This window comes from Meleagris gallopavo, chromosome 1 (assembly GCF_905368555.1).
Source record: "Meleagris gallopavo chromosome 1, MGAL_WU_HG_1.1, whole genome shotgun sequence".
NCBI classification, from domain to species: domain Eukaryota; kingdom Metazoa; phylum Chordata; class Aves; order Galliformes; family Phasianidae; genus Meleagris; species Meleagris gallopavo.
In genome coordinates this window covers 102,993,284-103,015,338 of record NC_139404.1, presented here as the reverse complement: position 1 = coordinate 103,015,338, position 22,055 = coordinate 102,993,284, and the positions used below count along the sequence as shown (strand labels likewise).

The 22,055-nt window shown below is 39.9% G+C and overlaps 1 long non-coding RNA gene across 3 annotated transcripts; it reads right to left on the bottom strand.

Moving 5' to 3' along the window:
• Window positions 1-1,528: 1,528 nt before the first annotated feature.
• On the bottom strand, window positions 1,529-22,013 carry LOC146545544 (uncharacterized). Of its 3 annotated transcripts, XR_014887793.1 has the most exons (5): window positions 21,958-21,992; window positions 20,501-20,594; window positions 17,577-17,711; window positions 5,761-5,876; window positions 1,529-2,807 (listed from the first exon to the last, which is right to left on the bottom strand). It is a non-coding gene; the product is annotated as an uncharacterized LOC146545544 (long non-coding RNA). The 3 variants fall into 3 exon arrangements; XR_014887790.1 differs by having other exon boundaries at window positions 20,501-22,013; XR_014887792.1 differs by lacking the exon at window positions 5,761-5,876 and having other exon boundaries at window positions 20,501-22,013.
• Between the last annotated feature and the right edge of the window lie 42 nt (window positions 22,014-22,055).

The window sequence follows — 22,055 nt, the reverse complement described above, 5'->3', positions numbered from 1 at the left end:
CGCACCTGCAGCAATCTGCAGGCTTTGGGGTTGATGCAAGTCAGCTATTTAAATGCTTTCTTGCAAGACAAGTTCCAAACACCTTGTTTATATCAGTGCTGAAATGTGAACAAATCAGTGACTCACTTCTGAATTAAGATTTCCGTGTTTTGTTTAAACCTGAAAGAATGTTGTATGACTGAATGAACTGTTGGAAAACGGAGTTTTACAAGTGGTAAAAATACAAATTACACTATCATGGAACAATTACGGATATATACTCTATATGTAAGAGCTATGGGAGGGCAACTGCTTAGGGATGGGATCCGAAGCGCTCGGCTCCAGCTGCTGTCTCTGCTAGCCCAGTTGCAGGTTTTGCTTTTGCTTGTGGTCAGGTGCTGTCACAGGCTACCCAGAGAGGCTGTGGATGCCCCATCCCTGGAGGCATTCAAAGCCAGGTTGGATGGGGCCCTGGCCAGCCCGGCCTAGTATTGAATGTGGAGGTTGGTGGCACTGCATGTGGCAGGGGGGTTGGAGATTCATGATCCTTGAGGTCCTTTCCAACCCAAGCCATTCTACGATTCTGTGATTCTATGATTTACTTCTGTCTTCTCCATGGACAAAGTCAGCAAGCTGCCTATATGTAGCCAGGTAAGCCCAGAGAACAACTTTGCTATGCTTCTTCCTTTAAGTGAGGGGTTGAAATGAGCCGAGTTAAAGCCAGGATTTTACACAGAGCAACTCTGTGCTTCTCAGCTGCAGCATGGGATTTCTTGGTTCCTAATAGATGCAGGTTCCCATAGGCTCAGGATATATTAGGTATGCAGCCTGTGAACCATACAAGACTTCATCTCTGAAAGATAAAAAAAGGAATGACACATCTCCCTGATGGCACAGTGTGTGAAGGAAAAGCAAACAAGTTCAGTCTGCCACCATTCTAACTGCTGGTCACACAAATCGCACCATAAACCTGCTATCAATACAAATCTTAGTATAGTTCATGTAAATTAGGATTTGGATAACCTTCCATATTTAGTCAGCTTTAAAAACGTTGGCATGAATACAGTCTTGTACTGAGCAATGAAAATTCATCTTGATGAAAACATTAATTTTCCAAGTGTCTTCCTATACAGAGAAACTTCACGATTATTGCAAATATCACCTGCAGGTCATGGTTAACTCGCAGCAGTTGCACCACTCTGTATGTCACTTTCAAACTCATGAAAACACAGCAATAATTCAGAACTGGGTGGTCCAATTATGAAGTGCTCGTTTTTCCAAAGGTGAATGCACTGATATACATTCAGGGCTTGACACAGTCCTGAAATATTTCCAGTGTGATATTAGTTTATATAAAGAAAAAAATAAGTTGTGAATTCTGTTGGTATGATTTTATCTAAATGGCACTCTCTTAGGAGTGCCATTTGTTAGAAATTGGGAAACTTTTAACAATGCTATGGTATAGCACAGTAATTGGTATGGGTCTATTTTTAACTCACAAAAAGAAAGAGGTGCACACTGCTCTGCAAACATGAAAATAAGCATGAAATCAATTCCTAATTTCTTTATTTATGGGATTCATGTTTTAATAGGACAGCTTATGCAAGTAAGAAGAAAATCTTGCTTTTGATTCTTGCTGTAGAGTTCTTCGAGCACTGAAAGGTTGCAGCAGGTGTAGAGGCAATGGAAGCAGAAATAACGTAAGGACAGACCTGATAATACTGCACAGGAAACAAAAGGCTGCACTAGCATAGATGAATGGAGGTGAACTTGGAAGAATGTCTGATTTTGAGTGGAAACAGGTGACTATGTGGAGTAAGAGGCTCTGCAAGAACTTTTAAGTTGGATCTATGTTACTTGGGACTTTCTAACAGGTTTTTTACATCTTCTGATTCCTCCCTGGTTGTATATCTATGACAAGAGCCTCCAGGAGTTAATCAGTACCTGTTTGCCAGTCTCCATTTAGTCTACAGGTATTTCAGTCAACAGGAAACCCAGCTGGATTCCAGGCTTGCAGTATTTTCCTTTGTATACTTAAGAGAAGGACTAACTAACTGAACTAAAAAAAAAAAAAATAAATAAAAAGAGAGAGAGAAGAAATGCATTTCTTTGTTACTCTGAAGTTTTTTAAGTTTTAATTAGGGCTTTCTGTTTAATGATTCAGCACTGGTTTAATCCTGAAGATGCTATCCTCGTTTGTTGTTATGGCAGTGACTGTGATGTGCTTTCTTTCTGGTACCAAAGAAGAGCAGCGGAGGAGAGTTCCCACTCTTAGTCACATGTAAAGAATCTGAGGGGGTCCTTTCAATAAATCTATTTATTATAAAATGCTTGTAAAGCAAAATTATTTTGTTTATTTTCCCTGTGAATGTTAACTTGCAGACAGCCTGCATGCATAGAGATTGTTTAAAAAAAAAAAAAAAAAACAACAGATACATAGCGTGCTGGCCACTGTTCTTGCACAGACTCCCAGGGGACAAGTTAACCATAAGCCTCACTGCCAGACCCTCAGGCACAGCTTTGAGCAAACAGATGGGCCTTACATCGTGTCCCAAAGGTCAGCGGACCTCTGCTCTGCTAGGCCACTGGGAGAAGTAAATTCCTGAGCTGAGGATGTTTCACAAGGAAAGCAGAGCTTACACTCTCCAGATGTGCACGTTCGGGGTGTGCTGGCAGGAATGCTCTGGCTGCTCTCAGCTGTCAAGATAGAGCTTGGAGGAGGAGAGGAGGAAATTCCTCGGGCAGCCCCAGTCCCAGCCGTGCCATTTCACTGGTCCAAAGGGGTCGTTGCAAATCCACAGGCCCAGGATCGGTGCAGGAAGCAGTGCCTGGAAAGAAACATAGCATGCAGGCAGTGTTTGTTTAATGAGAAACTTCCTCTTGATAGTGTAGCTCATACATGGTATTCTGGTTAATTCTTTTGTAAATTATCTGAAAGTTTCCTGCAGCATATACATTTTCTCTGTAGCCTTGGTTCTTTTGGTTTTCCTTAAGAAATTTTGTGGACTCTGTTCAAACTCCTCCTTCCAGGGCTTACTCACGTCCCACTCACATCTCAGCCCACATCCGAATTCCCTACAGTGCCCTTGAAAGTACACAGAGTGTTTGCTGCAGCTTATGTTCAGGTTATTGCTTTTCCCTTGCACGGTTTTCTCAGAAGCGCTAGCTATGAGCTATTGTGATGTTTCAGGAAAAGAACACAAAAATGTGAAGCTCTGGGACAAGGTGTCCAACACCCCCCTCCAAAGGACAAAAAATGATGCTGGTGAACCGTCCCTCATGGGTGTCCAAAAAATCACGAACATGAATCATGTTAGCTCTTTATACTTTCCCCTCCTGCTTTCTGGCTTCTTAAGTTAATGTTGTGTTGAGCATTTAGTCTAGCTCTCAGCACCTGTGTTTGCCTCAGCCATTTGTTTACATGGATAATCCTTATTCATACAAACACTCCCATTTAACAAAACCAGACCAGACCTCATCAGAAATTTTTACAAATTAAGTCCCGATTATGTATAGGATGACCATTTTGAATATAGAAAGTTATCCACAAAGTCTTCTGCAGAGAGGTTCCAGTGAACACATCCTTGCAAGTAATTCAAGGGAAACTGGATGCCAATTCCAGCTGGATCCCAGTAAAGTCCTTACATTTTTACAAGTAGATTTTCTAGAGAAATGGAGGGAGAAAAAAATGAGAAGAAAAATGTAGCTGCGGGTTTGTGCATTTCCATGATTACAGCATCATTCAGAGATGAGTTTGTAAATGTCAGGATATCAGGTTGATTATTACAAAACTCAGTAGATTATTCATTTCTGCACCTGTTTCTATAGCAAACAAACTTTCTCCCTTGAATCAGCACTCTTTTATCCACCTGGCTGATGAACACGCGGTACAGAATCATAGAATATCCTGAGTTGGAAGGGACCCATGAGGATCATTGAGTCCAACTCTTGTCAGACTTGATAATTTCCACTACTGTTCCCATTGTTTTGTTTTGTTTTTGTTTGTTTGTTTTGTTGTTGCTGTTCCCCACATCACAGACAAACATAACCACACTTGTGTAAGAAAAGACAGACCCAAGCCCTGGGTATGCTACTTGGGGGCATAGGGCACATGGGATGCTCCTAGTGCACCCATGCACCTCTGTCCTCCCTGTTTGAGTGGATAAAAAGGTGATTAATGTTGTACTAATAAAGAAGTATCCTGTCCATTATCAATAAGAGGGTCCCAACAGAGTAACATTGACTCGATCTCCATTTTAGACATATCTGAGTCTCTGGTAATTGTGGCAGATGAAGCTTAGATTGTCTTTTTTTTTTTTTTAATCTCTTTCTGAGAGCAGCTGATTTTTCTGTCATTTTTCTGTCCACCCATTGCCAATCTCTCATCTTCCCTGCTGCCCTGTGTCCCCTAACACGTTCCTTGCTCTGCTGTGTCTTTGTCTTATCTACCCTAAAGTCTTGCGTTTTCTTTAATATATAACTTGTTTTATTTCCTTACCCTTATTTCTTGACTTTCCCATCCCTTCTTTCTTTTCTGCTGCAGGCTTCCAAATCTTTGTTTTCTGGTCCGGTCCCCCCTACTCACTGCCAACATTTGGATTATATTTTGCCATTTTCCAACATATCATCTTTAGCGTTTTTTCCTTTTCTCATTTCTCCAAATTCCCCCCCTCCCCTTTTTTTTTTTCTTTTTTTTTCCTCTCCCCCTCTCCCGCAAATTCCTCTTAATTACTAGCCCTCTTTACTCCTGTTCTTCTTCCAGCTCAGAGCCCAACAGTCAGGGTGGAACCACCAAAACCAGCAGTGAAGATCTCAGTGTGTGGCTCCTGATGGGAAGTAGGGCTAATGCCACCAATTTGTGTTTCACATGGCTCTCATTTGTCACTGTTAGTCCTTCCTTGCTCATTAAATAATTTTCATCCATGCCAACTCCCTTTTCTAATCATTCCTTGCATGCTTAAATGTCACTACATCAATCAGATGCATCTTTGAGTTCCTCAGTATGGCTTTATGTTCCTTTCTGCAGGTAGGATGGTTATTGCTGTGCCCTTCATGCCTTCACGTTTGCCTCATTTTCATTGCATGGTTCCCTGTTCCTCTTTGTTCATACGCTCCAGGAAAAATTTAGGGTGCCCTTTATTTTTCCTTCCTTTTTTCTAATCTAAAAGCAAAATATATAGCTACATTGCATTTGACATGCTATGTTTAAAAAGCATAAGTGAAATACCTGCATTCAATCTTAATTTGTGTTGAATTAAATCTGTGAAAAAAATATCTTGGAATGAAGAGTGAAAAATAAAAGATGGAGAAAAATCAAGAAATAAGTCAAGACATTTGCTATTTCACACAGAAAAGCTGGCCAGAACTAGCAGCATGAATCTCTCTTGCTGGAACATTTCTATACATTCCTTTTTGATACTGTATTCAGACTTTTTGAGTTAAATTTAAACACGATAGCTCTAATGTGAAGCAATAACTATAACTTAGTTCATTAAAGAGTTTATATGTGTTGTTTTATGAGCCTTTATTGTTTAGGCAAATACTGAACATGTCTGCCTGAAAGGTCTAGGTATGCAAATGCTTCAATAGTAGGATCTAAGTGTACACATTTATTACATCTTATAAATACCAGATACATATTTAGACACAGTTGCTTTCCTACTTTTTTAACAGCACTTGAAAAAAGTGGCTGCGAAGCTGCAGATCTATCCTTCATTTTCTGTCTTCAGAAGTCTTCGTGTACATCAAGGAAAGACAAGACTGACTGCAAATTATGCTGACCTGAGATGAGTTAGGGTAGTCACGGCCAAGTCCCATCGATCGTTTATCAAACATCACAAACTGACATCTGTTTTCTTCAGATCTCACAGATCATAGGAACATGAGCAAGAAGAATACTGTCATAAAAAATAAAAGAAAAAAAAAGGCATCAATTTTTTTAGAACGACATGCAGAAGAGGGATCTCATGCTGTTTTGGCACAGAAGAGGAATTACACATGAAAACCTTGGTATCATTCAGACCATGCTTCTCACTGCTTGCTCTTAACTTGAATGAAACCATGAAATAAGGTGACTCAGGCACTGGGTAGATACTTCTGAGGAACAAAAATAACATCTTGGCCCATTTAAAGTGTGGTCCGTATATGCATTCACAAAAATAAGTAGGAGTCAAGAAAAAAAACAACCATTAAATTATCAGAATATGCTGCACTCACATAACTCCATCTGGAAAACTGCATCTGGTTCTGCTCTCTACAATTCAAGATTAAGTGGATAATGTGGAGAAAATGCTGAGAAGAGCTGTGAGAATGACTGAAGACCTAACTACTTGTAGTACACTTCTCAGTGGAAGGACTAAGTCCTTTTAAGCCTGCTAAGGGAGACAGTGATTGCTTGCAGTCCCTACTTCCAAGAAGAATGCACACTCACTGACAAAACTATGAGATCCAGTGGTTAGGAGCTGAATCTAGACAAATTCAAGCTATGAAGTAAGATGCACGTTTTTAACAGTGAGGGTAATTAACCACCACAGCAAGCTAGTGCATAGTTACAGCAAGTTCTCTTCCTTTGGAATTTTTAAAATCACCATCAGATGCTTCTCCTAAAAGACTTTGTGTTTCAAACAGGAAGAAGCCTGATGCTGTGTGTCAAACAGGAAGGTGGGTTAGAGCATCACAGTAGCCCATCTGGTGTTACAATCCACAAATTGGAATTTAATGAACAAGATTTTCTGGGAAGAAGCAAGAGGAAGCTCTGCCATTAGAATTAGAAGCTATGCTGCTGGGAGAGTGTGAGTAGAAAGGTGAAGGAAGGCATTGTTTGTAGGGAAAGATGCTATCTTTCACTCAATCAACTGGTACAGTTTGATTGGCTTTCACTGGCTTGCTTGGAGTTTTTTTCCAGCTATATTCATTCATGCATTAAAGTACTTTATCTTCTGACAAACCCAGAATCACTTATCAGAGAAGATGATTGAAGGACTAGTCACAAGATTGTCAGTAGGAAATTTAAAGGGAGAGCTAAACAGGCCTAGAAGCATCTCATTAGACATAAGATATGGAAGGGCCAAATAGGACAAAGCTGTGTTTAGGCAAATATTGACAGATTTAAATACACAGTGATTAGGTACACAGTAAAAATCCAGAAATGCGTGATTTCCACATCTGAGCTCCTTAGTGTGTGTGGAATTTGGTTTAAAATGTTAGAAAAGTGACAATGCTTCACCTTCCTTGCAATCCATGATATCCATCTCATAGGAAATAAGAACTCTAACCTCTGAAGACCTCGTGCGCCTCTACTTTTTACTTATGTGTATTTCGTAAGGCATCGGAAGGAGCCTGGCAAATTAGCTGGTTTATCTGCTCCCCCTCTTGGTCAAGGAAGTGAAATCTCACATCTCCTGAGACGCAGTGACTTCTGTAGTACAGCCCATCTGAGCATGACAAAGTGTTACTTGCATGTGCAGTTACATGATAAATGATTTACCAAAAAACTAACTATGGATGGTTGAATCTAACATAGAACACATCCTTTTTTTTTTTTTTTTTTTTTTTTTCCCCCATGGTAAGCCTTTTCCAAAAATGCAATATATCGCGTGAAACTCCTAACCCTTCAGAACTGAGATTATCACAACTTGATTTTGTAGGAATGTTCAGTTGCAAGATTGGGGCACCCCAAGCTGCTTTCTGACACTTAAAAGGATCCGAGATGGAGCAGGAAAACTAAGTGTTGAGTGCCCAGACATACTTCTTACCACTTGTTTCTCATGCCAATAAACCTGCAAGCCTCTCACTGAAAACAGTGTTTTCAATGCCAAACAGTCAAAGTGAGCATGAAAACCTAATCAGCTTGCTGACAGTGAAGATTATACAGCAGGAAGATTATAATGAAAAACCTAGTTATTAAGTGCATTGCAGAACTCTGAATCACTTACAACTATGATATAATAAATGTGTTCTTTTTGTGGAGAGCCTGTTTGCTAAAATACAGAAATATAGGATAAGAAATGAGACAAAAACAAAATAAGAAAAAAAAATCTCCCTCTTGAAATAAAAAAAAGTAGTTTTATGTGGATCAAAGTCATGCACAAATATATTTAAAGCGTAATATTCAGAATGAATCAGTTCTTGCAAAAGCTCATTTCTAGAAGCAACCCTACAGATGTACCAATATGAAGGCCAATGGCATCCCAGCTTGTAACAGAAACAGTGCAGCCAGCAGGAGCAGGGAGGTGATTGTCTCTCTGTACATCAGCATAGGTGAGGCTGCTTAAGAAGAGAGTAAATGTAGTACTTAGTGACATGGTCTAGTGGGCAATATTGGTAGTAGATGGACAATTGGACTACATGACCTTAGAGTTCTTTTCCAACCTTAATGATTCCATAATTCTATGATTCTATGATATTTATACATACGGATTAGTACTTAAGGGAGTTAAAATGTTTGGGGTCTCAACAGACACGTTTTGCCCAATGAGTCAAGCCTGGCAGCTCCAAAAAATAAAATAAAATAAATAAATAAATAAATAAAATCCAAGCAAATATGTGTATAAAGATCATAACATGAACTTCATTTCCTTAGTATTCTTAAAAAAAAAAAAAAAAGCTAACAAATGTCATGCTCATTCAGAGCTTAATGCATGCATCTTCACCGTAAATGCGAAATGTATTTCATTTTCAGTTGGTCAATTTCCAAATGGTGTAATACCAAAAATACAGAACAGTTCTAAGAATCTTTCCAAAATGTCAGAAATAATTCCTTCTGAAGTATGTCTCAATCAGTACATTCAATTAAAATATCTAAATAAAAATCTTATTTAGAACTGCATGTGTTCAACATTAATACATGTTTCTAATTATATTTTTGTGCTTACAAGATGTATTTCCTAGAATCCACTATAAACTTACATATATTTTTACAATATACTTCAGATTTGTAGATAGAGACTAACTACAGGAAAACAGAATAAAGTAATGAATACATCAGAAAATATGTTGGTTTCAATGTACATTTCTCATCACAAAGAAAGCCGTGCTCTTCTAATCATTAGGAAAATGAAGCAATTGCACGCCTTCATGCAGGACAAGGACCACGCTGATGAAGGCAGTGTGACTGCAATTAACTTATCAGTAGAGTTTTTTCAAAGATATTAAAGTTAAAAGACAGAAGTTATCAATTTATTCTTGTTTATCTTTAGATTTACGTATTTTACATACTATGTTGCTACTGACTGATCCGCTTACTGGTATGTCAACAGAAAGTAATGCAGTGATCTGTAATAAGTTATTCACTTTACATAATATTTTAAGAATGCCCCTTAGTTACACTGTAGAGTGTAACACCCTTAGAGACACAGAGAGTATCACAGAATCATAGAAAACGTCATTAAGGTTGGAAAAGACCACTAAGATCATCCAGTTCAAACACCAGCCCACTACCATCATGCCTAAGTACGTCCTTCGGTACCACATCCACACGGTTCTTGAACGCTTCCAGGGATGCTAGCTCCACCACCCTACTGGACAACCTCTTCCAGTCCAATCTTTCTCAGAAGAAATTTTTCCTTGTTTCTGGTCCATTTCTCAAACATTGTACATGTTCAAATTTCTCATAGTCTCTCTCCTTTACCCACAGGTTCCAGACCTGTTTTTTGAGGGGCTGGTATGATTCATGAGTGTGTATCAAGGAGCAGCTGTCTGAAACTAAAGGAGCCACAAGCCAAAGCTCACTTGCATATACAGGCTAAATACTCTGAAGACTTATGCAAGCATAGAATCATAGAATAGCTTGAACTGGAATGGACCTTAAAATTAATCCATTCCCAATCTCCTGCCCAAGGCCCTATCTCAACCTGGCCATGCTGGAAGGGAGTGCAGCGGACCCAGTGGTGCCTTCCAATGTGATGTAGGCCAACACTGTTCTGAGAAAAGTGAAAAACAGAAACAATCTCCCAATCCCTCTCACATGGAAGAGACTTTTCAAAGACAGATGTAGATATTACGTACTAAACTGCCACTGACAGTCATTGGGGATCAATGGCCTAAGTGCTGTTTCTGCCTCTGAAAGTCCATGCTGAGGACTGCCCAACCACCTGAAGGGTGAACAGACACTTTAATCTTTCTTTCTTGCAGGCCACAAATGTTTAGTGTTACAAGTGTTTGAATTAGTCATATGCTATCCCAAAGATATTTTTGAGATGCCCTTCCAACTTCCAGTTCCAGACAGTGAGTTGCCATATAGATCCTGGGCCATATGCTTATTTTCCGTCTCTGAGCATTTTTATGCTTACAGTAAAAGAGGGCAGTTCTACAGAATTTATGTCCTATTCCTATCAGTACTCATGTTTACATGCTACCTCTCCATACCAAATCACACACTATGTGTCTCAGAGGCAAGACCTAGGTAAAGAGGTCGGTAATGTGAATGGTCACATTACCAGCTTTGGATGGCATAAATTCCTGCATATTAATATCATCCAAAGATAGGGTCAGTTACTATTAGTATTTTATCTCCTAGCAACAGCAGAGTGAGTACAGAAAATAAAGCATTGCCAGACTATATAGCTACAGCAATCTCTCAGAAGGCAAAATATTACATATACACAATGAGTCTGTAGGGTAACAGGACAAAATAAAGAAATATTGCTCTTTTTAATGAGAAATTAAAACATAAAAATCCTGAAAAACTCAAGTGACTTAATTTCCCTGTGATGTAGGAAAACTCGGGACTTGAAAACGCAGCAGTTTTACCATAAGTTGCCCTACTGTCTTCCATCCTTTTGCTACCTCTGCCATCTGCAGTAAAGCTAAGAGAGGCCTACCTCTCTGCTTTAAGCTCACTGCTTTCATGGTGGGTGTGTATTCCTACAAACAGAAACTGTAGGGATCTGGATGTCTCAAGGAAGAATAAATCGACTGCTTAATCTTAACTTCCCAGATCACAGTTAACTAATAAAGCAGGCCTGTTCTGTACATGTTGGCCACTCAGGAATCCCAATAGACTATCCAGGAGCTGTGCTGGTTGGCAACTAGCAGACATCTGTTCACATCACGGCCTTCTTGATGGTGCTTGTGTAATTAATAGGACACTGCTCAACTATTGATAGGTCTTATTCTCAGAAGAGTTTGAATGTCTCGGGAGACAAAATTATACCTTCCAAACTGCAGGAATCTATCTAGGGAGGTGGCATTGGGAAATGTAAAAAAGGGTCCTTGACTTGGACATCTGTCATGCTTCCCTGGGCACAGAAACATCACATCACATGGCCATCTGGATGAAAGTTACACTGACACCATTCTACTACTTTTCTGCAGAAAAATAAAGGATTTCCACCTGCAGACTCAATTTACTAACGCTCTGCATGAGTGCTAGCTTCACATGCACACAACATGATTTGTGTGTTAAAGAGTCTATGTATGTTTTGTAGGAGGCTATGCAATTAGCTGAAAAATTCATCTCAACAGTATATTGCTATTTCAATAGACAATTTCAGTTAATTCAGAAGCTGCTCTTAAGCTCTACTCAGTGAAATGTAAATACATCTCATAACACATTATGGAGAGTCAAACACATACTGGTATGTACTGATGCTTCATATTTTATTATTTTGCAATGGAGTGCATACAGTCCTTTACTTCACAAACAATAACCCCTTTAAAATTGTTAGAGTGAGTAATTAACTTACCTGAGAGGAACTGTTCATCACCTATTTTTTATGCAGGGGCTGCCAGGACCAAGAGGCTGACTAATAATTCGAGGACTCTGTAGCATGGCTACAAAAAGACACCAGGTCTTCTGAATGCCAGAGAACCCTAACCTCCACACCTCCATTACATATAATGCAGGCTGCTATAGCAGCCACTTCTTTGTAGTACTGGAGTTTTTCAGAGCAGCAAGTCAAAGCACATTCTCATCGTGTAATTTTTTTCTCTCTGTTTAAGTAGTGGAAGAGTCTCACACACACACACATGGAGTAACATTTATTTTGGCAGTGTTCTTTTGCATAACTATGTGTAGTTGAAATGACTATTTCTATTTTGCCAAAAAAACGTTAGTTTTCCAAATGAAGTAACAGTTGAGCTGTACTGTTCCTGGTCACAGAAGGCACTGTATTACACATGAATTTAGTAGCAGGTACACTAGCACTGCCAAGAACTGCTTGAAGCCTATGACCTGTGCAGTTGGACAGAACAAAACAGCAGTAGAAACTTCTATCTCGCTGCCAAACAGTAACACCCATCCAGTCAAAGTACTGAGACCTGGTTTCCACACAGACACACACAGACACACACACACAAAACAACAATAAAAGAAAGCATACCACATGGATTACTATTGTGCCTCATTCCAACTAAGACCTTGCTTTGGATCATCAGTGAGCCAGGACCCCAGCAACCTCCCAGAAGCTGGTTTGGACACAGGCAACCAGCCCACCCGTAGTGCTTCTCACACTTCTTCCTGCTTTTTCAGCTCACGAACTTTTATCTCCTGCCAGTGGTCAAGTATTTGACATTGGCATACAGCTGACAACAGACATGTTTTTCAACTGCTTTCCTTTTCCAGTCTGTTGATTACAGTCTTCAAACTTCCTAAGGCCCAGGAGCCCCTTCAATTGCTTGGGGACTTAGTACTTGGATGCAGCTTTTCAAAGATTGGGCTGGGATTCCTCATGGCTTAATTTGGTACTGAATCACAAAAATTACCCCTATAGCCAGAGGATAATCCGTCTTCTGAAATAATCTTTCTGCATGTCACAGAAAACAAGCTGGCTGTTAGTGGTTGTGGTGCAATATATATGCAAAATATGGGTTCTCCTGAGTTGTTTAGCTATTATTCATGGACTGGGAAAGCTTGGAGGCAAATCATCACTCTCCGCTACAGTGCTTATTACTTTCACACAGAAAAAAGCAAAAGGTATGGAAGTGAATTCTAAAAATAAATCAGTGATAAAATTGTCAGGGGGAGGAAGGCTGTGGCAGACAGCAGGTGATAGGGACAGTAGGTCATGAAGGGTGTGTAAGAATTGGTGTTGGTGTGAACTGACATCAGTGAGCCCTTGGCAGACTCTGATAAAAGGCTTATTCAAAGAGCAGGGATATGGGGAAGTGGATCACAACCCTGTGAGACTGCAACAGGCAGAAGTCCATTGCAACATGCAGAGCAGGAGAGACAAGCCACTCTGATACCTGCACTGTTTTAGCTGGGTCCCATGATCCTCACAAAAATATGCTGACAGCCCTGGGAAGCTGCTTAGATGTGTTATGACAACTTTGTATCCTTCTCCTGCTCTGGTCCATTTCCTGTGTGCAAATTCAGTGTTCCCTTTGAGCCTGGCTACCCAGAAGAGCTGCATTAACAAGTCTAGTTTAGAGTAATACCACTGATGCCTGTCAAAGTTAAACTGGGATAAAAGAATCATGCTGGAATAGCTCATCACAAACAGACATGAGGAAGTAGTTATACTGGAAAACGGAACAATTTAGTCCCCACTAGTGATATTAAAACATTAATTGGGAGAAGAAGAAAAAAGCAAAAATTAAAAAAAAAAAAGTGATAAAGTTATTTTGAAGAATCATTTTTTAGACCATGCCTTAACATGCAGCATAAAAACTCAGCTAGCAGTGAAAAAAAAAAAAAGCTATAAACTGCTCTTAGGCTGTTCTAGATTCTTCTTAAATAACAATAAGAATGAATTCTTATTCATCAAGATTTGCTTGATGGCTGCTTTCTGAATTCAGTGGTAAATCAGATCCTTATTACTAAGGAAATAAGAAGTTTCCAAGTGAAGTAACAAGTTCCTGGACTTTGTTCTTAATCTGTGTTTCTCATGTGCTACACGACCAAAGTCATCTTTTATCCTGTGAGTTATCATTTGCCTAGGACATTTACTGAAGAGAGTGAGCAACAATACTTGTGAACATGTTCTCTGTGCAGATAGTATGCAGTGTTGTGGCCACGTACACAGATATACACATTAAGCCTCAATCCTGTGTGTGGCCCGTGTGTAATCATTTATAAATGAATATAATTATGTAAATGCCGACAGCACCTCATGCATAAGGTCAGACATAAGGCCACGCAGATAAGTATCAAAATCTATGACTATATTAAAAAAATAACAATAGCGACACAAAACTAAAACAAACCCAAGCCAACAACACAGATTCGAGCTAAACTCATGACAAAACAAACCAGATGCTTTAACTCCATCTTAGCGTGTACATAAGTGCCATCTTCTGGCCACAACAGGGACTGTAGAAGAAGTGATGAAACATTGTCAAATCAGACTGACGAATATCCCGAGTTGGAAGGTGCCCCTAAGAACCACCAAGTCCAACTCCGGGCTCCACACAGCACCTCCCAAAGTTCAAATCCCTTCTCTGACAGTGTTATCCAAACTCTCCTTGAACTCCAGCACTGGGGGCCGTGCCCACAACCCTGTGCAGCCCGTTCCATTTCCACTTTCCCTGACGCCCAGCTGCCCCTCCCCTGACACAGCTCCATGCCGTTCCCTCGGGCCCTGTCGCTGTCACACAGAGCAGAGCTCAGCGCTGCCCCTCAGCTCCCTGTGAGGAGCTGCAGCCGCCATCAGGCCTCCCCTCAGCTCCTCTGCTCTGGGCTGGACACACCAAGGGACAATCCCCTCCCTTCTACGTTGACTGCTGGCCTGGTGCACCGCAGGGTACCGTTGGCCTTCTGGGCTGCCAGGCTACACTGCTGATTCAGATTAAATTTGCCATCAGCCAAACTGCCAGATCCCTCTCCATGGTGCTCTGCAGCCCCTCAGCCCCCAGTCTGTACACACAGCCAGGATTGCCCTATCCCAGGGGCGGACTCTGGCACTTGTTCCTGTTCAACTCCATGTGGTCAGTGATTGCCCAGCACTTCCATTTGACCAAGTCTCCCTGCAAGGCCATTTTATCCTGAAGGGAGTCAAGAGCTCCTCTCAATTTTGTATTGCTGAGTCTTTACCAGTACACCTTCAAGTCCTGCATCCAAGTATTTTATTAAATCATTAAAGAGAACCGGCCCTAAAATGGGGCCCTGATGGAAGCCCACCAGTGGCCAGCTGCCAGTCTGACGTAATCCCACCTACTACAACCTTTTGAGCCCGACGCACCAACCAGCTGTTCACCCATCACATTGCTTTTGTCTAGCTGTCCAGGAGCATACTGTGAGAAACAGTATTGAGATATCTGCAGAAATTCAAAAAGGTTACATCTACTGGCTTACCATGGTCAACTAGGTTTGTAATTTCACATAAAAGATTGGCCATTTAGTTGATTAAACAAAACTTTCCCCTCGTGGACCTGTACTGGCTGTGACCAATGACTGAATTGACTTTCAGGCATTTCTCAGTAACTCCCAGAATAATCTTCTCCACAATTTTACCAGGCACTGAAGCGAGACAGACAGGCCTGTAATTACCAGTGTCATCTCTTTTTCTTTTCCTGAAACGATAAAAAATCCTGTGAATATAAAAAATGATTTGCTCTAAAGCTAGTAGTGAAGATAGAATGAATGCATATGGATTTAATGTGAAGAAATTCCATCTGGATGTTCTTCCTTTAGTTCAAGCTGTCAAATTTACAAGCATCCTTCCAATGTTGTTAGACTGGGAAGGCATAAAAGCAAAGCTCTGCTTTTAGAAAGATCTTAACAAATGTTGTTTGCCTCAGTTGGAAGCAGCTGCAACTGGTGCCCCAGAACCCTGTCTTCCCTAAACTAACACACTAATGCCCAAAAAGCTAGATGTAACAAAAAGGGATTGTGTCACTGGTACTTCTCAACAGTACCAAAGATACGTGTTCAAATCTTTTAGGGCACTACAGCAGAATTTCACAGAACCTGCTGTTTTTGTTACCCAGTATTGTATTGCTAGACTGCAGCAACAACAGAAAACCCTAACACAAATAGGTACTTGAAGCAAGTACATCTCAGCAAGGTATCAATACATCTCCCATTTAGACAAAGAGGCCTATATAATGCCCCATTTTTTAAACTTAGTCAGGAGTCATTGTCACATGCACAAAGCTCTTTCTCCCCCCTCAAGTCTAATCTGACTAGAAATTTTTATCAGTATATTGCACAATATGTTTAAAAGTGACAAAAACTGTATTAGTTACATATTCCTCTTTAAATGCTTCAGGGTTACATCCCCATAGTAAAAACACTGACAGTGATCACTCGGCTGCCTTAAAAATCCCACCTTCTGAAGTAGCAACTACATGATGATCCTAGGCTTTGGCAAAATAAATAAATGAAATTAAACTTTCTCAACAGCACATAACAAACAAACAAGAAAAAAAAGTCACACTCCAAAGCAACAAAGCCAATCATTGAAAAAGACCCACATTTGTACTGTTCTACTGGCAATTTTTATGTCCCCTCATTATGGGGAAAGAAGAAAAGACCAAACGTGACATTTTTTGTTATTATAGGCTTCTTTTGAATACCTGAAAGAAGTCACTTTAATACAGGTTCAACAGGATGGGTTACTGCAAACACGATACACAAATAAAAATTACTTTAAAATCCACTACTCCTTCTTTCCTCCAGATAGCATGAAGAGTGGAGAGGATGGAAGAAATAAACAAATTAACACATAAACCAAGAAATACAATTCCTTTTCAGATAAACAAGAACAGTGTTTTGCTGCTTCTTGTTAGGGACTGGATGATGAAACCCTTTTAAGTCAAATTTTAGTGAATCCAAAACACTTTTTCTTAAAATATTTAAAGAAAAAGGACCAGAAAATTGCCAGAGAAGCAAGCAGAGGCTGTACTACTGTTAAATGGATTCACATTTCCAAAACTGTTGTTGCTGTTGGCTTATATACATGCCTAGAAGCTCAGAATGTTGGCTGTCCTAGAATTGCAAGTGTTGGGTTTTTCAGTTTGTTCTTTTTCCAAATAAATGATTCATTAAGAAAAAGAATAACTATAATTCCCAAGAAGAGATTCACTTTCAATTTTAAGTTTCTGAAAGCACCGAATCATTTATTTTAATGTGGCAACATCAACACATTTGTTACAAGCATTTGTTCTCATAAGCCCTATACTGTCCCAGACAAACCATTAAAAATGACATATAATGCATACTGACGTATGTTTCCTTTCCCTGTAACCATAAATTTTGTATTTTCTTATCACTTCCAAAAACACAGCTAAACACTGAATTTTCCAAAATAACTACTTAATCTTTGTTTAATGGTTCTTAGTTTCACTAGTCTCTGTGCCTCTGATGAACAGCAGAACAACAGTATGACAGAATTTCTACAGAAGGAAGCAATTTCTGACATATTTTGATCTTCAGTATTGCACCTACAATAAAATGTTGTCTAACTTCATCACCTTGCCAGCCTGCACATCAGACTAGAAGAGGCTAGTGAGAAAACTGTGGAGGAACAAAGTTGGAAGTCTGTTCATATATGTCTGCTGGCAAAAGCAAAATAAATCTAGATTCCACAGAAAATATATATGGCAGATTGTCATCTACCAAGTTAATATTCTATCCTATAGGCTTTCATGTGAAAAACCTCCATTCATTTAACAAGAAGTTGCACAGAGATCTTACAAGGCAAGCCCATTATTATTACCTTGCTGTATGACTTGGAATCTTCATTAATACTGGGCTAATATTCAAGGTCCACTGGAGGTAGTGCATTAATGGGCAAAGCCATTTCCATATGGATACCGAAGGTATTCTGATGAAAGCAGAGGTTTCCTCTCGTCTGCAAAATATTAAAAAGGATAAACTCAGTATCAGATTCAGACAAGCCATATCCTCAGTGGTTAGATAACCATCAACAGCAGCTTTAGATATTGCCTCATAAGCACTTAGAAAACAGCAATTATTTTTTTTTTTAAATACTAAAGTCGACAATAGTAGAATTACAGCAAAGCATAATAATCTAAATGTTCACAGCAGACAGAATTCTTACATATCCACTGTTCCAAACTGGTTTTTGTAAATAGGAGTACAGAAGTAACCCTTGACCAGCAAGAAATATTTCATAAGAGGCTCAAATCTTGGTCTTCACTAAGGGCAAGTCCAACAGATAGAACATCCAAAGTGTAAACATCATAGATCCAGTTGTCTACATTACAGGGCTGTCTGCAGAATTTGTATTCAGTCACTTGTATCACTCCAAGGCAACCAGCTCTCAACCCTTTACAGGATTTCTAGGTTAAAATTAAGTACCATGAACTATACCCAGATACTCACAGTGTAACTTAAAGTCAAACAGAAAGATGCGTCCATCCAAACCTTATGTATACTGATTCACTCCACTAAGGAGGCAAGTAAAACACTGCCTGTGCTATGAGGTTCCCCAAAAGGCCCTTAGAAGCAGACCCACTACAGTCCGCCTGTCAGTATTACTCAAGTTTACAAATAGTAAAAGAACAAAAATCAGCATCAAGAAACACTAACTCAAGTATACAATCACAGAGCCAGCTCTAAGCCTAATCCTTACAGAGCACAGATAAACCATAAGGGGATACATACTCTTTCCTCAAGGACCTGTCAATTTCAGGGATCTGATTTTAGTGTGGCTTATATTTGGAGCCAACATTTGGAAAACAAGGATATCCCTCCCCATGATGTGAGGGAGAAATACGCAGAGCACCAGCATGCAAATATTTATAAATCACGGTAAACTTATGCAGTATTCGTTTAATAAACACTATAAAGCTGCAGTAATATATTGCAAGAAAATCAGTTTTGTCTTTCTATAGAATACAAGACTTCAGGAAATTCTAATCAAATCAGTTGTCCAATAACCTAAATTATATAATCAGGTTAGAGATTGATAATGGCCAAAATGCTAAGTGGTAACTAATTCTTATTGAATGAGTCAGAGTAACACAGTCAGACACAGATAAATACTACATTTTTCATGGACAATTGGTGTCAATCATTTTGACAGTAACAATGCAAAATGCTAGTAATTTAGGAGACAAAGCAAAGCTGGGCTTCTTAACACTTTGAAAGATCGAGATAATATTTCCACAAGAACTGTATCATTATGTAAAACTCTAAATTCTCAAGCTAACTGAAATTCAGTTAAACTTGCACTTCCTTTTGTGTAGAATAACAAGGACTATACTGAATTCAAAACATTTCAGATCAACAACCTTGAATAGGACACCATCTGAAGAAATTTATGTGCAAAAGACAGAAAGAATCATCACATCAAGCAACCATAATTTGTCCTCAACAGCAATTTCCAAACATTGTTGTGCACATTTATTGCCCATCTGTCAAAAACAAGAGTAATCTGAACATAACTAAACTCATGCATCAACACAAATCAAAACTGCTAAACGTAAGACACATGGAATTATATAGAATAGTTAAAGACATATATTATACAAACAGTGCTTTGAAGTGCTCTGTGAGTCATGTCTGATTGCATGGTCCTTGAGGCAAGAATCATTCTTTGTGTTGTATAAATATATAATGCAATGCTAGGCATCATGCACTGTGTATTTGTACAATGCTACTGTTGTTGTAAAAGCAGTTTGCTGTAAGTTGAAGTATCCACAAGTGTAAAACTGACAAAAGCATAATCACAAGAATGTATTTTTTTATTAAGAAATTACAGAATTGTCTCCTTTGTCTCTATAGGTATTCGTAATAAAAGCAATGGTAAATTTTACTTCAAAATTAATAAGCATATTATCTCTGTGAAGCAGATCTGTTTTGAACAACAAAGCCGTAAGTCTGCATTTTACTGGACTAAGTCTAAACCATGAGACATTAACCTGCTTTACCTTTTCCTACCCCCAAATCCTAACATCCAGCCCTTAAGGAATCCAAATTTCACTCTCAGCAAATGAAAGGAGCCAAGGATACTTCTACAGAATCCAAGGATTTATCTATACTACAAGCAGAACTGGGATTATGTTATAGCATAGATAAACCACAATAGATTTTAGCTTGGTGGTGGAATGAGCATGGAGCAAGTTAAGGACTAACACAGCGGGCAAATTCAGCTCAGGGCACTGCAGTTACCAGTGCTTGTACTAGGCAATGTTGAAACACACTGAAGTATACCTAGACTCTTTTTCCCCTGCAGATTACAAAAGCTAATTATGCACAGTCTGATTACTAACACGCTACAAAAGTAGGCGTTTTATAAAGAAGATATATAGTAAGACAATACCAAATGCCTAAAAAGTAATAAGGAAACTAGAAAGTATTTAACACTCCGTTTTAGAGGAGTCACCTCTAGAACGTCTACTGATATCCTGTGAAAGGCAATGTAAGCAGAAGTTTTAATAGGCAAAAGAACTAGAAAACCCAATGTTATTTTCCAGAACCACTTGATCTTTTCCTGTCCTGGAAAAGTTTTATTTTTCTGTACTCTGCACAAACTACTAATGTGGTGTTGAGAAGAGACACCTTTATATTACCAAGTTTATACACTGAAGGAACATAAAAGTCAGTTACTCAGCAGCAGTTGACATTACAGAAACACCAGTTAACACTCAGGTTTCAAACCTGAAAATTACTTGCCAGTTTAGGAAGTCCCATCTCATTCAGTCAGTGTTTCTAAGCCAAGAAGCTCTGAAGAGATCATTCTTACTTCTCAAAAACCTTTTCAGCTGCTCTAAAAAAGCGGACAGAGATGATTTACATTTTCAAACTCCCATCATAGATTTCAGTTCTACATTTGCTGTTCTTATTTTTCAGGTGGCAGAATGAGTTACCTGGATTTTGGTGAATTTTTGGACAGTGGTGTATCAAAAATACCAGCAAAAGCTATGTGAAGTAATTCACCATGTTGAAACAGGTATTAAGAAAAAATACCATGCAGCAAAGACGATCACAAGACAGTGCTTCACTCCTTTTATATATATATATATATTTAAATTATTAGTTATTATTATTATTCTCTACTTTGGCATAGATTATTGAATCATAGCACATCCCGAGTTGATAGAGACCTACAAGCACTATCAAGTCCCCTTGCTGTCACCAGACAGCAGAGCTCAGTTCCCCTAGTGAGAAGCTGCAGGCCAACCATGAGACCTCCCCACAGCCTCCTCTGCTCTGGGCTGAGCACACCAAGGGACCTCAGCAACTCCTCATACGTCTTCTCCTCCACTCTTCACCATCTTCATGACTCTCCTTTGGACACTCTCTCATAGTTTCATGTCCTTATATTGTTGCACCCAGACCTGTACACAGTGTTTGAGGTGAGGGAGCACCAGCGCAGAGTGGGACAACTCCTTCCCTCGCTTGGAAAACCCATTTTAAAAATTTATCTGAGTAAGAGCTGTACCCAAACACTTTTTTACACGTCATAATCTGAGAAACAAGAGGTCTTATTGCTGTGTCAGCTTCCTCAACTTGAATTATAAAAGACTTGTTTTTAAAGAGGAGCAACTTCTGGACAACCATCTATTGAAGGAGGGGTGAGGAGACTCTTGAAAGCTATTTGCATTTGATTAACAACTTAAATACAAGGCTCAGTCCATTTGCAGAACAGTAAGTAAAGCCAACTACACTCTGTGACATCAGTATCACCTGTCCAGTTTACTCCCTGGCTGACATGCCAGAAGTTCAACAAGCACGTTTAGAACACACCCTATCATACAGCACTATGCAAACTGGCACCGAGGGACACGGTCAGTGGTTACGGTGCAGATGTGCTTACAGTTGGACTAGGCGATCTTAGAGGTCTTTTCCAGCCTTAATGATTCTATGAAACCTCAAATCGCTGACTTGACATTAACAACAAAACATTGCACGTGACAGCGTCCTCTTTAATAGGTGCCACAGCCACTCGGCGGCCTTGAAATCCCGCATTTTGCAGGATAAACACAAACTCCCAGCGGCCCGGCAGCCCCCCTACGATTCCCAGCTCGCCCAAGCGGTGAGAAAAAACCACCACCCGGCCCGGCAACGCGCCGCCATTTCCCCTCCCCGGGGGCGGGGCGGCGCTGACATGGCGGGGCGCTGGGACTCACCCGGCCCCGGGTCACGTGACGCCAGAGTCGCGCGCGTTTCCCCCCCAACCCCCCCCCGCCCCGTTCTCTCCTGTGGGTGGCGCGGGGCCGGGAGGCCT